This window comes from Ranitomeya imitator, chromosome 1, assembly GCF_032444005.1.
Source record: "Ranitomeya imitator isolate aRanImi1 chromosome 1, aRanImi1.pri, whole genome shotgun sequence".
Taxonomy (NCBI): Eukaryota; Metazoa; Chordata; class Amphibia; order Anura; family Dendrobatidae; genus Ranitomeya; species Ranitomeya imitator.
Genome location: NC_091282.1, coordinates 598,586,959 through 598,601,009, shown reverse-complemented (window position 1 = coordinate 598,601,009; position 14,051 = coordinate 598,586,959).

The following is a 14,051-nucleotide window of genomic DNA, read 5'->3' as shown; positions in this document are numbered from 1 at the left end:
AGAGAGTTCCACAGCAGATATCCCAATAAACCAGATATAAGAACGTCCAGAGGACATCTTTAAAGAGGAGAGTAATGTAAGGACTGAGACTGCATACCTGTTTTTGTCTGTTCTTGCCCTTAGTTCTGTTGGATTCTGCCCTTACCCAAGATGGAGTGGCTGGCTTCATGGGGGCCATCTTGTTTCCTGTCTGATACTCCTTGTTTCCTGTCTGCTGCATATATAAAGGAACTCTGCACACTATACCTTGCTTGTGTATCTTGTATCTCACTTGCTGCCAAGCTCAAGGACTTGCAACCTGCTTGTTCTTCTACTCCTCGGGATACCCCGCTTGCTTCTGGATCTACGTACCACCGGAAAGACTCTGTTACTCTTCACCTGCTCTGCACCCACCTCTGCTACGGTCTGCCCCTCAGCTGGGAGCCAGCCTGGACTCTGACCTCTGGATACTGCATTGCTGGACTTGTACTTGCACCCTCGGTCTGTACTTCTAATATCTGCATATTCTTGAGACTGTTTAATTGCTTATCTGTAAAGCTGCAGTTTTCATCAGTTATCTGAAGTTCATCTTCCTACAATATATATATATATATATATATATCTTGAACTGTGATATACTGTGTTTGTCATCATTCTGACTCACGTCATCGGTCTCCATAGAACAATAGCATAATCTCATTACACTCAACCTCTCTCGTCAGAGCCGAGAACACTACACCCTTTTGGAGGATGGGTACCGGATCTTCCCGAGGCTCTCCCCCCGGAAAACACCTAGATAAAGCATTCACTTTAGTGTTCTTAGACCCCGGTCGGTAAGTAACAAAAAAGTTAAACCACGTGAAAAACAATGCCCAGGGAGCCTGCCTGGGGGACAGACGCTTGGCTGACTCCAGATAAAGCAGATTTTTATGGTCAGTGATAACTGTAACCTGGTGAACTGACCCCTCCAAGAAGTGTCGCCACTCCTCAAAAGCCAACTTGATAGCCAACAATTCCCTGTTGCCGATATCGTAGTTACGTTCGGCGGGCGACAACTTCTTGGAAAAGAAGGCGCATGGACGCAACTCGCCCAAAGATGAGCCTTGTGACAGCACCACCCCCACTCCAACCTCAGACGCATCGACTTCCATGATAAATGGTTTCGATACGTCCAGCTGCACCAGAATGGGGGCCGAAGCAAAACTGTTCTTAAGAAATTTGAATGCGCGCACAGCAGCCTCAGGCCAGGCGGAGAAATTGGTACCCTTTTTCGTCATGTCAGTAAGCGGTTTAGCAATGGTAGAAAAATCTTTGATAAACTTCCTATAGTAGTTAGAAAACCCAAGGAACCGCTGAAGCGCTTTTAGGTTATCAGGCCATTCCCAACTCAGCACCGCTTGCACCTTAGCAGCGTCCATTTTAAACCCTGAAGCGGAAACAATATAATCCAAGAAAGGCAACTCCTGAATCGAAAATACACATTTCTCAAGTTTAGCATAAAGCTTATTCTCTCTGAGAAGCTGTAACACCTGCCTGACATGCTCTAAATGAGTATCACGGTCGCATGAATAAATGAGAATGTCATCTAAGTACACAATAACGAATTTCCCCAAAACATGCGAGAACACATCATTTATGAAATGTTGAAATACTGCAGGCGCGTTTGTCAACCCAAATGGCATCACCAAATTTTCAAAATGACCCTCAGGAGTATTAAAAGCCATCTTCCACTCATCACCTTGACAGACTCTTATGAGGTTGTACGCCCCCCTGAGGTCAAGCTTGGAGAACCACTTAACACCAGCCACCTGGTTGAACAAATCAGGTATAAGTGGTATAGGGTATGGATCACAAACCGTAATCTGGTTTAACTCCCTGAAATCCAGAGATGGGCGTAGTCCCCGCCATCTTTCTTCTTAACGAAGAAGAACCCCGCTGCCACAGGCGAGGACGAAGGCCTGATGTGCCCTTTGCTCAAACTCTCAGCAAAGTAGTCCTTTAAAGCTTGCCTCTCAGGACCAGAGATGTTAAACATCCTAGTTTTAGGCAATTTGGCCCCTGGTTTAAACCTGATAGTACAGTCATAGGGGCGATGTGGTGGCAATTCTGAGCAACCCTTCTCTGAGAACACATCCGCGAAATCCAGCAGTGACTCAGGAATGCTAGGAGTCACAGCGGACACACATGTGGCCGGGCAATTCTCCTGGCAAAATCCACTCCACTGGATTATGTCCTGAGTTTTCCAGTCAATCACCGGGTTGTGCAAAGATAACCATGGAAAACCCAAAAACATTTGTGTACTGAGTACCCTACATGTAACCTGCTCGAAATGTAGTACCCCAATGTGGAGTTTCACTTCAGCCACAAACTCAGTAATTTCCCCCTGTGGGAGAGGAGCAGCATTCATGGTGACCACCCAGATTTGCACGCAAACTCATCAATGAGATTAGTGGCCGAACCACTATCCACAAAAACAGTGATAGGCAGCTCTCTGCCAGCGACCTGTTATGATATGGTGGCCTAGGAGCAGCATGAGACGTACTCTGGAGAAGGTGGTACCTGTACTGACCGCAAACCCTGAACTTAGCAGCGCAACTAGAAGTAGCCATGGGGGGTACCTAACACTCCCTAGACCCCTCGACACAGCCTAAGAACTAACTTCCCCTAAAGACAGAAACATGAAACCTGTCTTGCCTCAGAGAAAATCCCCAAAGGATAGACAGCCCCCCACAAATATTGACTGTCAGAGGAGAGGGAAATAACATACGCAGACATGAAATCAGGATTTAGCATAGGAGGCCATACTAGCTAAAAAGAAAGAATAGAACAGAGTACTATGCGGTCAGTATTAAAACACTAGAAAATATCCACCACAGAAAATACAAATCACCACATCTGACTAAAGACATGGAGGGTATATCTGCATCTCCAGAGACACAGCTTGGCTGCAAAAAATCCTTCACAGACAAAGCTGGACAAGACAAAACATGAAAATGAACAGAGCTATAAGGTCCACAGCAGGTAGACAGCAAAAACAAAGCCAGGACTAATCAGGAGAGACCAGAAGGGATGTTAATCCTCCAAAAACAATGGACAACTGGCACTGACTAAAGGATAAAGCAGGACTTAAATAGCCCAGCCCAAATTGCAAAAAATGGATACACCTGATAAATGCTGCGATCAAACTACCGCAGCACTACCACTCATAACCACCGGAGGGAGCCCAAGAGCAGAATTCACAACAGTACCCTCCCCTTGAGGAGGGGTCACCGAACCCTCACCAGAGCCCCCAGGCCGATCAGGACGAGCCAAATGAAAGGCACGAACCAAATCGTCAACCTGAACATCGGAGGCAACAACCCAAGAATTATCCTCGCGGCCATAACCCTTCCATTTGACCAGATACTGAAGCTTCCGCCTCGAAAAACGAGAATCCAAAATCTCAACCACATACTCCAACTCCCCATCAATCAACACCGGGGCCGGAGGATCAACAGAGGGAACAACGGGCACCACATACTTCCGCAACAAAGATCTATGGAAAACATTATGGATGGAAAAAGAGGCTGGAAGGGCCAAACGAAAAGACACTGGATTGATAATCTCAGAAATCCTATAAGGACCAATAAACCGAGGCTTGAACTTAGGGGAAGAAACCTTCATAGGAACATGACGGGAAGACAACCACACCAGATCCCCAACCCGAAGCCGGGAACCAACACACTGACGACGGTTAGCAAAACGCTGCGCCTCCTCCTGAGACAACACCAAATTGTCCACCACATGAGCCCAAATCTGCTGCAGCCTGTCAACCACAGAATCCACACCAGGACAATCAGAAGGCTCAACCTGCCCTGAAGAAAAACGAGGATGAAAACCAAAATTACAAAAAAAGGCGAAACCAAGGTAGCAGAACTAGCCCGATTATTAAGGGCAAACTCGGCCAATGGCAAGAACGCCACCCAATCATCCTGATCAGCAGACACAAAGCATCTCAAATAAGTTTCCAAAGTCTGATTAGTTTGCTCAGGAAGGCAATTTAGGAAAAGGTACCAAATGAACCATCTTAGAGAACCGGTCACAAACCACCCTATATCTCCTCCATATATCTCTGAACTAATCTCTCGATATCTTCCCTCGCGTGACCTCCGGTCCTCCCAAGACCTCCTTCTCTCCTCCACACTTATTCGCTCCTCATCCAATCGCCTCCAAGACTTCTCCCGAATATCCCCCATCCTCTGGAACTCTCTGCCCCAACACGTCCGACTATCAACCACAGTCGGATCCTTCAGACGGAACCTGAAAACTCATCTCTTCAGGAAAGCCTACAGCCTGCACTGACACCGCTGCGGCCTCATCACCAACGAAGCTACCGCATCACCAACACCGGAGCTACCGCCTCACCAACACCGGAGCTACCGCCTCACCAACACCGGAGCTCCTGCAACCCTCAACCTACTGTCTCCTTCCCCATAATCCTGTAGAATGTAAGCCCGCAAGGGCAGGGTCCTCGCCCCTCTGTATCAGTCCGTCATTGTTAGTTTGTTTACTGTATGTGATATTTGTAACTTGTATGTAACCCCTTCTCATGTACAGCACCATGGAATCAATGGTGCTATATAAATAAATAATAATAATAATAACCGACATCCTCTGGGAAACCGGAAGATCTGAAATAAAATCCATAGAAATATGCGTCCAAGGTCTCTCAGGGACCGGCAAAGGACAGAAGCAACCCACTAGCGCGGGAACAGCAAGGCTTAGCCCGCGCACAAATCCCACAGGACTGCACAAAAGAACGCACATCCCGTAACAAAGAAGGCCACCAAAAGGACCTACCAACCAAATCTCTGGTACCAAAAATCCCAGGATGGGCAGCCAACACAGAACAATGAACCTCAGAAATCACTTTACTAGTCCATCTATCTGGAACAAACAGTTTCCCCACAGGACAGCGGTCAGGTTTATTAGCCTGAAATTCCTGAAGAACCTATCGTAAATCGGGAGATGGCAGAAAGAATCACCCCTTCCTTCAGAATGCCGACCGGCTCAAGAACCCCAGGGGAATCAAGAAAAAAACTCCTAGAGAGGGCATCCATCTTAACATTCTTAGTACCAGGAAGGTACGAGACCACAAAATCAAAACAGGAGAAAAACAGGGACCATCGAGCCTGTCTAGGATTCAGTCGTTTGGCAGACTCGAGGTAAATCAGATTCTTATGATCGGTCAAGACCACAATACGGTGCTTGGCCCCCTCAAGCCAATGACGCCACTCCTCAAATGCCCACTTCATAGCCAACAACTCCCGATTGCCGACATCATAATTGCATTCCGCAGGCGAAAACTTCCGAGAAAAGAAGGCACACGGTTTCATCAAGGAACCATCAGAATTTCTCTGAGACAAAATGGCCCCTGCCCCAATCTCAGACGCGTCAACCTCAACCTGAAATGGAAGAGAAACATCCGGCTGACGCAACACAAGGGCAGAAGTAAATCGGCGTTTAAGCTCCTGAAAGGCAGAAACAGCCGCAGAGGACCAATTCGTCACATCAGCGCCTTTCTTTGTCAAATCGGTCAGAGGTTTAACCACACTGGAGAAGTTGGCAATGAAACGACGATAAAAATTAGCAAGGCCCAAGAATTTCTGAAGGCTCTTCACAGATGTGGGCTGAATCCAATCATGAATGGCCTGAACCTTAACCGGATCAATTTCTATAGATGAGGGAGAAAAAATGAAGCCCAAAAAAGAAACCTTCTGCACTCCAAAGAGGCACTTCGACCCCTTCACAAATAAAGCATTATCACGGAGGATCTGAAATACCATCCTGACCTGTTTCACATGAGACTCCCAATCATCGGAAAAAATCAAAATATCATCCAAATATACAACCATGAATTTATCAAGATAACTCCGAAAGATATCATGCATGAAGGATTGGAACACAGATGGGGCATTAGAGAGTCCGAATGGCATCACAAGCTATTCAAATTGGTCTTCGGGCATATTAAATGCAGTTTTCCATTCGTCACCCTGTTTAATACGAATAAGATTATATGCCCCTCGAAGGTCAATCTTAGTAAACCAGCTAGCCCCCTTAATCCTAGCAAACAAATCAGTAAGCAAAGGCAAATGGTATTGAAATTTGACCGTGATCTTATTCAAGAGGCGATAATAAATACACGGTCTCAAGGAGCCATCTGTTGTGAATTCTGTTGTCAAGCTCCCTCCTGTGGTCATGAATGGTACTTCGGCTGGTTCTGTCCATGAGCTTCCTCTGGTGGTTGTGAGTGGGGCTGCGGCTTCTGAGTTTCCTTCCACAGGTGACGAGGTTAATTCGTTAGCTGGCTGCTCTATTTAACTCCACTTAGATCTTTGCTCCATGCCACCTGTCAATGTTCCAGTATTGGTCTTGTTCTCTCCTGGATCGTTCTTGTGACCTGTCTTCCCAGCAGAAGCTATGTTCCTGCTTGTTTTTTCTCTGTTTGCTATTTTTCTGTCCAGCTTGCTATTTTGATTTCTGTCTTGCTTGCTGGAAGCTCTGGGACGCAGAGGGAGCGCCTCCGCACCGTGAGTCGGTGCGGAGGGTCTTTTTGCGCCCTCTGCGTGGTCTTTTTGTAGTTTTTTGTGCTGACCGCAAAGTTACCTTTCCTATCCTCAGTCTGTTCAGTAAGTCGGGCCTCACTTTGCTAAATCTATTTCATCTCTGTGTTTGTAATTTTCATCTTTACTCACAGTCATTATATGTGGGGGGCTGCCTTTTCCTTTGGGGAATTTCTCTGAGGCAAGGTAGGCTTTATTTTTCTATCTTCAGGGCTAGCTAGTTCCTTAGGCTGTGACGAGTTGCATAGGGAGCGTTAGGAGCAATCCACGGCTATTTCTAGTGTGTGTGATAGGATTAGGGATTGCGGTCAGCAGAGTTCCCACGTCTCAGAGCTCGTCCTATATTATTTGTAACTATCAGGTCATTCCGTGTGCTTTTAACCACCAGGTCCATTATTGTCCTAACCACCAGGTCATAACACTACAGGTGGCCCAAAGTATTAATGCATCTCAATAGAGGGATAAGAGAAGTTCTGAGACCATTTTTTTTTCTTTGCAGTGTGTTTTGTCTCTCTTTTCCCCTATACCTCTGGGTGGTTCAGGATACAGGTGTAGATATGGACATTCAAGGTCTGTCCTCTTGTATGGATAATCTCACTGCAAGGGTACAAAACATTCAAGATTTTGTGGTTCAGAATCCGATGTTAGAGCCTAGGATTCCAATTCCTGATTTGTTTTTTGGGGATAGATCTAAGTTTCTGAATTTCAAAAATAATTGTAGATTGTTTCTTGCTTTGAAACCTCGCTCCTCAGGTGACCCTGTTCAACAAGTGAAAATCATTATTTCTTTGTTATGTGGCGACCCTCAAGACTGGGCGTTTTCCCTTGCGCCAGGAGATCCGGCATTGCGTGATGTTGATGCGTTTTTTCTAGCGCTCGGATTGCTTTATGATTAACCAAATTCAGTGGATCAGGCAGAGAAAATCTTGCTGGCTCTGTGTCAGGGTCAGGATGAGGTAGAGATATATTGTCAGAAGTTTAGGAAGTGGTCTGTACTCACTCAGTGGAATGAATGTGCCCTGGCAGCAATCTTCAGAAAGGGTCTCTCTGAAGCCCTTAAGGATGTCATGGTGGGATTTCCCATGCCTGCTGGTCTGAATGAGTCTATGTCTTTGGCCATTCAGATCGATCGACGCTTGCGTGAGCGTAAAGCTGTGCACCATTTGGCGGTATTATCTGAGCATAGACCTGAGCCTATGCAGTGTGATAGGACTTTGACCAGAGCTGAACGGCAAGAACACAGACGTCGGAATGGGCTGTGTTTTTACTGTGGTGATTCCACTCATGCTATCTCCGATTGTCCTAAGCGCACTAAGCGTTTCGCTAGGTCTGCCACCATTGGTACGGTACAGTCGAAATTTCTTTTGTCCATTACTCTGATTTGCTCTTTGTCATCCTATTCTGTTATGGCATTTGTGGATTCAGGCGCTGCCCTGAATTTGATGAACTTGGAGTTTGCCAGGCGCTGTGGTTTTTTCTTGGAGCCCTTGCAGTATCCTATTCCATTGAGAGGAATTGATGCTACGCCTTTGGCCAAGAATAAGCCTCAGTACTGGACCCAATTGACCATGTGCATGGCTCCTGCACATCAGGAGGATATTCGCTTTTTGGTGTTGCATAATCTGCATGATGTGGTCGTTTTGGGGTTGCCATGGCTACAGGTCCATAATCCAGTATTGGATTGGAAATCTATGTCTGTGTCCAGCTGGGGTTGTCAGGGGGTACATGGTGATGTTCCATTTTTGTCTATTTCGTCATCCACCCCTTCTGAAGTCCCGGAGTTTTTGTCGGATTACCGGGATGTATTTGATGAGCCCAAATCCAGTGCCCTACCTCCTCATAGGGATTGCGATTGTGCTATCAATTTGATTCCTGGTAGTAAGTTTCCTAAGGGCCGACCGTTCAATTTATCTGTGCCAGAGCACGCCGAGATGCGGAGTTATGTAAAGGAATCCTTGGAGAAGGGTCATATTCGCCCGTCGTCGTCACCATTGGGAGCAGGGTTCTTTTTTGTGGCCAAGAAGGATGGTTCTTTGAGACCTTGTATTGATTACCGCCTTCTTAATAAGATCACAGTCAAATTTCAGTACCCTTTGCCGCTGCTGTCTGATTTATTTGCTCGGATTTAGGGGGCTAGTTGGTTCACCAAGATAGATCTTCATGGTGCATATAATCTTGTGCGTATCAAACAGGGCGATGAATGGAAAACAGCATTTAATACGCCCGAGGGCCATTTTGAGTACCTGGTTATGCCATTCGGGCTTTCCAATGCTCCATCAGTATTTCAGTCCTTTATGCATGACATCTTCCGAGAGTACCTGGATAAATTCCTGATTGTATATTTGGATGATATTTTGGTCTTCTCGGATGATTGGGAGTCTCACGTGAAGCAGGTCAGAATGGTGTTCCAGGTCCTTCGTGCGAATTCTTTGTGAAGGGGTCAAAGTGTCTCTTTGGAGTTCAGAAGGTTTCATTTTTGGGTTTCATTTTTTCCCCTTCTACTATCGAGATGGACCTGTTATGAAGGCGATCCAGTAACACAGTGTGCCAGTAATCAGAGCACATACAGTGATCTGACAATAACCCAAAAACAATAGAACGAGCTCTGAGACGTGGAATCTCTGTAGACCGCAATACCTGAACCTGTCCTAAACACAACTAAAGGCAGCTGTGGATTGCGCCTGACACTACCTATGCAACTCGGCACAGCCTGAGGAACTGACTAGCCTGAAGATAGAAATACAAGCCTGACTTGCCTCAGAGAAATACCCCAAAGGAAAAGGCAGCCCCCCACATATAATGACTGTTAGCAAGATGAAAAGACAAAACGTAGGGATGAAATAGATTCAGCAAAGTGAGGCCCGATATTCTAGATAGAGCGAGGATAGCAAAGAGAACTTTGCAGTCTACAAAAAACCCTAAAGCAAAAACCACACAAAGGGGGCAAAAAGACCCACCGTGCCGAACTAACGGCACGGCGGTACACCCTTTGCGTCTCAGAGCTTCCAGCAAAAACGAATAGACAAGCTGGACAGAAAAAACAGCAACAAAAGCAAAGAAGCACTTATCTAATCAGAGCAGCAGGCCACAGGACAGATCCAGAAGCTCAGATCCAACACTGGAACATTGACAAGGAGCAAGGAAGACTGAATCAGGTGGAGTTAAATAACAAGGCAGCCAACGAGCTCACCAGAACACCTGAGGGAGGAAGCCCAGAAGCTGCAGTACCACTTGTGACCACAGGAGTGAATTCAGCCACAGAATTCACAACAGTACCCCCCCCCTTGAGGAGGGGTCACCGAACCCTCACCAGAGCCCCCAGGCAGACAAGGATGAGCCACATGAAAGGCACTAACAAGATCTGGAGCATGGACATCAGAGGCAAAAACCCAGGAATTATCTTCCTGAGCATAACCCTTCCATTTAACCAGATACTGGAGTTTCCGTCTAGAGACACGAGAATCCAAAATTTTCTCCACAATATACTCCAATTCCCCCTCCACCAAAACAGGGGCAGGAGGCTCAACAGATGGAACCATAGGTGCCACGTATCTCCGCAACAACGACCTATGGAATACATTATGTATGGAAAAGGAGTCCGGGAGGGTCAGACGATAGGACACAGGATTGAGAATCTCAGAAATCCTATACGGACCAATAAAACGAGGTTTAAATTTAGGAGAGGAAACCTTCATAGGAATATGACGAGAAGATAACCAAACCAGATCCCCAACACGAAGTCGGGGACCCACACGGCGTCTGCGATTAGCGAAAAGTTGAGCCTTCTCCTGGGACAAGGTCAAATTGTCCACTACCTGAGTCCAGATCTGCTGCAACCTGTCCACCACAGAATCCACACCAGGACAGTCCGAAGACTCAACCTGTCCTGAAGAGAAACGAGGATGGAACCCAGAATTGCAGAAAAATGGAGAGACCAAGGTAGCCGAGCTGGCCCGATTATTAAGGGCGAACTCAGCCAATGGCAAAAAGGACACCCAATCATCCTGGTCAGCAGAAACAAAACATCTCAGATATGTTTCCAAGGTCTGATTGGTTCGTTCGGTCTGGCCATTAGTCTGAGGATGGAAAGCCGAGGAAAAAGATAGGTCAATGCCCATCCTACCACAAAAGGCTCGCCAGAACCTTGAAACAAACTGGGAACCTCTGTCAGAAACAATATTCTCAGGAATGCCATGCAAACGAACCACATGCTGGAAGAACAAAGGCACCAAATCAGAGGAGGAAGGCAATTTAACCAAGGGCACCAGATGGACCATTTTAGAAAAGCGATCACAGACCACCCAAATGACTGACATCTTTTGAGAAACGGGAAGGTCAGAAATGAAATCCATCGAAATATGTGTCCAAGGCCTCTTCGGGACCGGCAAGGGCAAAAGCAACCCACTGGCACGTGAACAGCAGGGCTTAGCCCTAGCACAAATCCCACAGGACTGCACAAAAGTACGTACATCCCATGACAGAGATGGCCACCAGAAGGATCTAGCCACTAACTCTCTGGTACCAAAGATTCCTGGATGACCAGCCAACACCGAACAATGAAGTTCAGAGACAACTTTACTAGTCCACCTATCAGGGACGAACAGTTTCTCGGCCGGACAACGATCAGGTTTATTAGCCTGAAATTTTTGCAACACTCGCCGCAAATCAGGGGAGATGGCAGACACAATGACTCCTTCCTTGAGGATACTCGCCGGCTCAGATAAACCCGGAGAGTCGGGCACAAAACTCCTAGACAGAGCATCCGCCTTCACATTTTTAGAGCCCGGAAGGTACGAAATCACAAAATCGAAGCGAGCAAAAAATAACGGCCAACGGGCCTGTCTAGGATTCAAGCGCTTGGCAGACTCGAGATAAGTAAGGTTCTTATGATCAGTCAATACCACCACGCGATGCTTAGCTCCTTCAAGCCAATGACGCCACTCCTCGAATGCCCACTTCATGGCCAGCAACTCTCGGTTGCCCACATCATAATTACGCTCAGCAGCAGAAAACTTCCTGGAAAAGAAAGCACATGGTTTCAAGACTGAGCAACCAGAACCTCTCTGTGACAAAACCGCCCCTGCTCCAATCTCAGAAGCATCAACCTCGACCTGGAACGGAAGAGAAACATCTGGTTGACACAACACAGGGGCAGAACAAAAATGACGCTTCAACTCCTGAAAAGCTTCCATGGCAGCAGAAGACCAATTAACCAAATCAGCACCCTTCTTGGTCAAATCGGTCAATGGTTTGGCAATGCTAGAAAAATTACAGATGAAGCGACGATAAAAATTAGCAAAGCCCAGGAACTTTTGCAGACTTTTCAGAGATGTCGGCTGAGTCCAATCCTGGATGGCTTGGACCTTAACCGGATCCATCTCGATAGTAGAAGGGGAAAAGATGAACCCCAAAAATGAAACTTTCTGCACACCGAAGAGACACTTTGATCCCTTCACGAACAAAGAATTAGCACGCAGGACCTGGAAAACCATTCTGACCTGCTTCACATGAGACTCCCAATCATCTGAGAAGATCAAAATGTCATCCAAGTGAACAATCAGGAATTTATCCAGATACTCACGGAAGATGTCATGCATAAAAGACTGAAAAACAGATGGAGCATTGGCAAGTCCGAACGGCATCACTAGATACTCAAAATGACCCTCGGGCGTATTAAATGCCGTTTTCCGTTCATCTCCTTGCCTGATTCTCACCAGATTATACGCACCATGAAGATCTATCTTAGTGAACCAACTAGCCCCCTTAATCCGAGCAAACAAGTCAGATAACAATGGCAAGGGATACTGAAACTTAACAGTGATCTTATTAAGAAGGCGGTAATCAATACACGGTCTCAGCGAACCATCCTTCTTGGCTACAAAAAAGAACCCTGCTCCCAGTGGTGATGACGATGGGCGAATATGTCCCTTCTCCAGGGATTCCTTCACATAACTGCGCGTAGCGGTGTGTTCAGGCACGGATAAATTAAATAAACGACCTTTAGGGAATTTACTACCAGGAATCCAATTGATAGCACAATCACAATCCCTATGCGGAGGTAGGGCATCGGACTTGGGCTCTTCAAATACATCCTGATAATCAGACAAGAACTCTGGGACCTCAGAAGGAGTGGATGACGAAATAGACAAAAATGGAACATCACCATGTACCCCCTGACAACCCCAGCTGGATACCGACATAGAGTTCCAATCCAATACTGGATTATGGGTTTGTAGCCATGGCAACCCCAACACGACCACATCATGCAGATTATGTAGCACCAGAAAGCGAATAACTTCCTGATGTGCCGGAGCCATGCACATGGTCAGCTGGGCCCAGTACTGAGGTTTATTCTTGGCCAAAGGTGTAGCATCAATTCCTCTCAACGGAATAGGACACCGCAAAGGCTCCAAGAAAAACCCACAACGTTTAGCATAATCCAAATCCATCAGATTCAGGGCAGCGCCTGAATCCACAAACGCCATGACAGAATATGATGACAAAGAGCATATCAAGGTAATGGACAGAAGGAATTTGGACTGTACAGTACCAATGACGGCAGACCTATCGAACCGCTTAGTGCGCTTAGGACAATCAGAAATAGCATGAGTGGAATCACCACAGTAGAAACACAGCCCATTCAGACGTCTGTGTTCTTGCCGTTCAACTCTGGTCATAGTCCTATCGCACTGCATAGGCTCAGGTTTAATCTCAGACAATACCGCCAGATGGTGCACAGATTTACGCTCGCGCAAGCGACGACCGATCTGAATGGCCAAAGACATAGATTCATTCAAACCAGCAGTCATAGAAAACCCACCATGACATCCTTAAGAGCCTCAGAGAGACCCTTTCTGAACAAAGCTGCCAGCGCAGATTCATTCCACAGAGTGAGTACTGACCACTTCCTAAATTTCTGACAATATACTTCTATATCATCCTGACCCTGGCACAAAGCCAGCAAATTTTTCTCAGCCTGATCCACTGAATTAGGCTCATCGTACAGCAATCCGAGCGCCAGGAAAAACGCATCGACACCACTCAATGCAGGGTCTCCTGGCGCAAGAGAAAATGCCCAGTCCTGAGGGTCGCCGCGCAAAAAAGAAATAATAATCAAAACCTGTTGAACTGAATTACCAGAAGAATGAGGTTTCAAGGCCAGAAATAGCTTGCAATTATTTTTGAAGCTCAGAAACTTAGTTCTATCACCAAAAAAACAAATCAGGAATAGGAATTCTTGGTTCTAGCATAGATTTCTGATCAATTGTATCTTGAATCTTTTGTACATTTATAACGAGATTATCCATTGAAGAGCACAGAGCCTGAATATCCATGTCCACAGCTGTGTCCTGAAGCACCCTAATGTCTAGGGGAAAAAAAAGACTGAACACAGAGCTGAGAAAAAAAAATGAAGTCAGAACTTCTTTTTTCCCTCTATTGAGAATCATTAGTTCGGCTCCTTGTACTGTT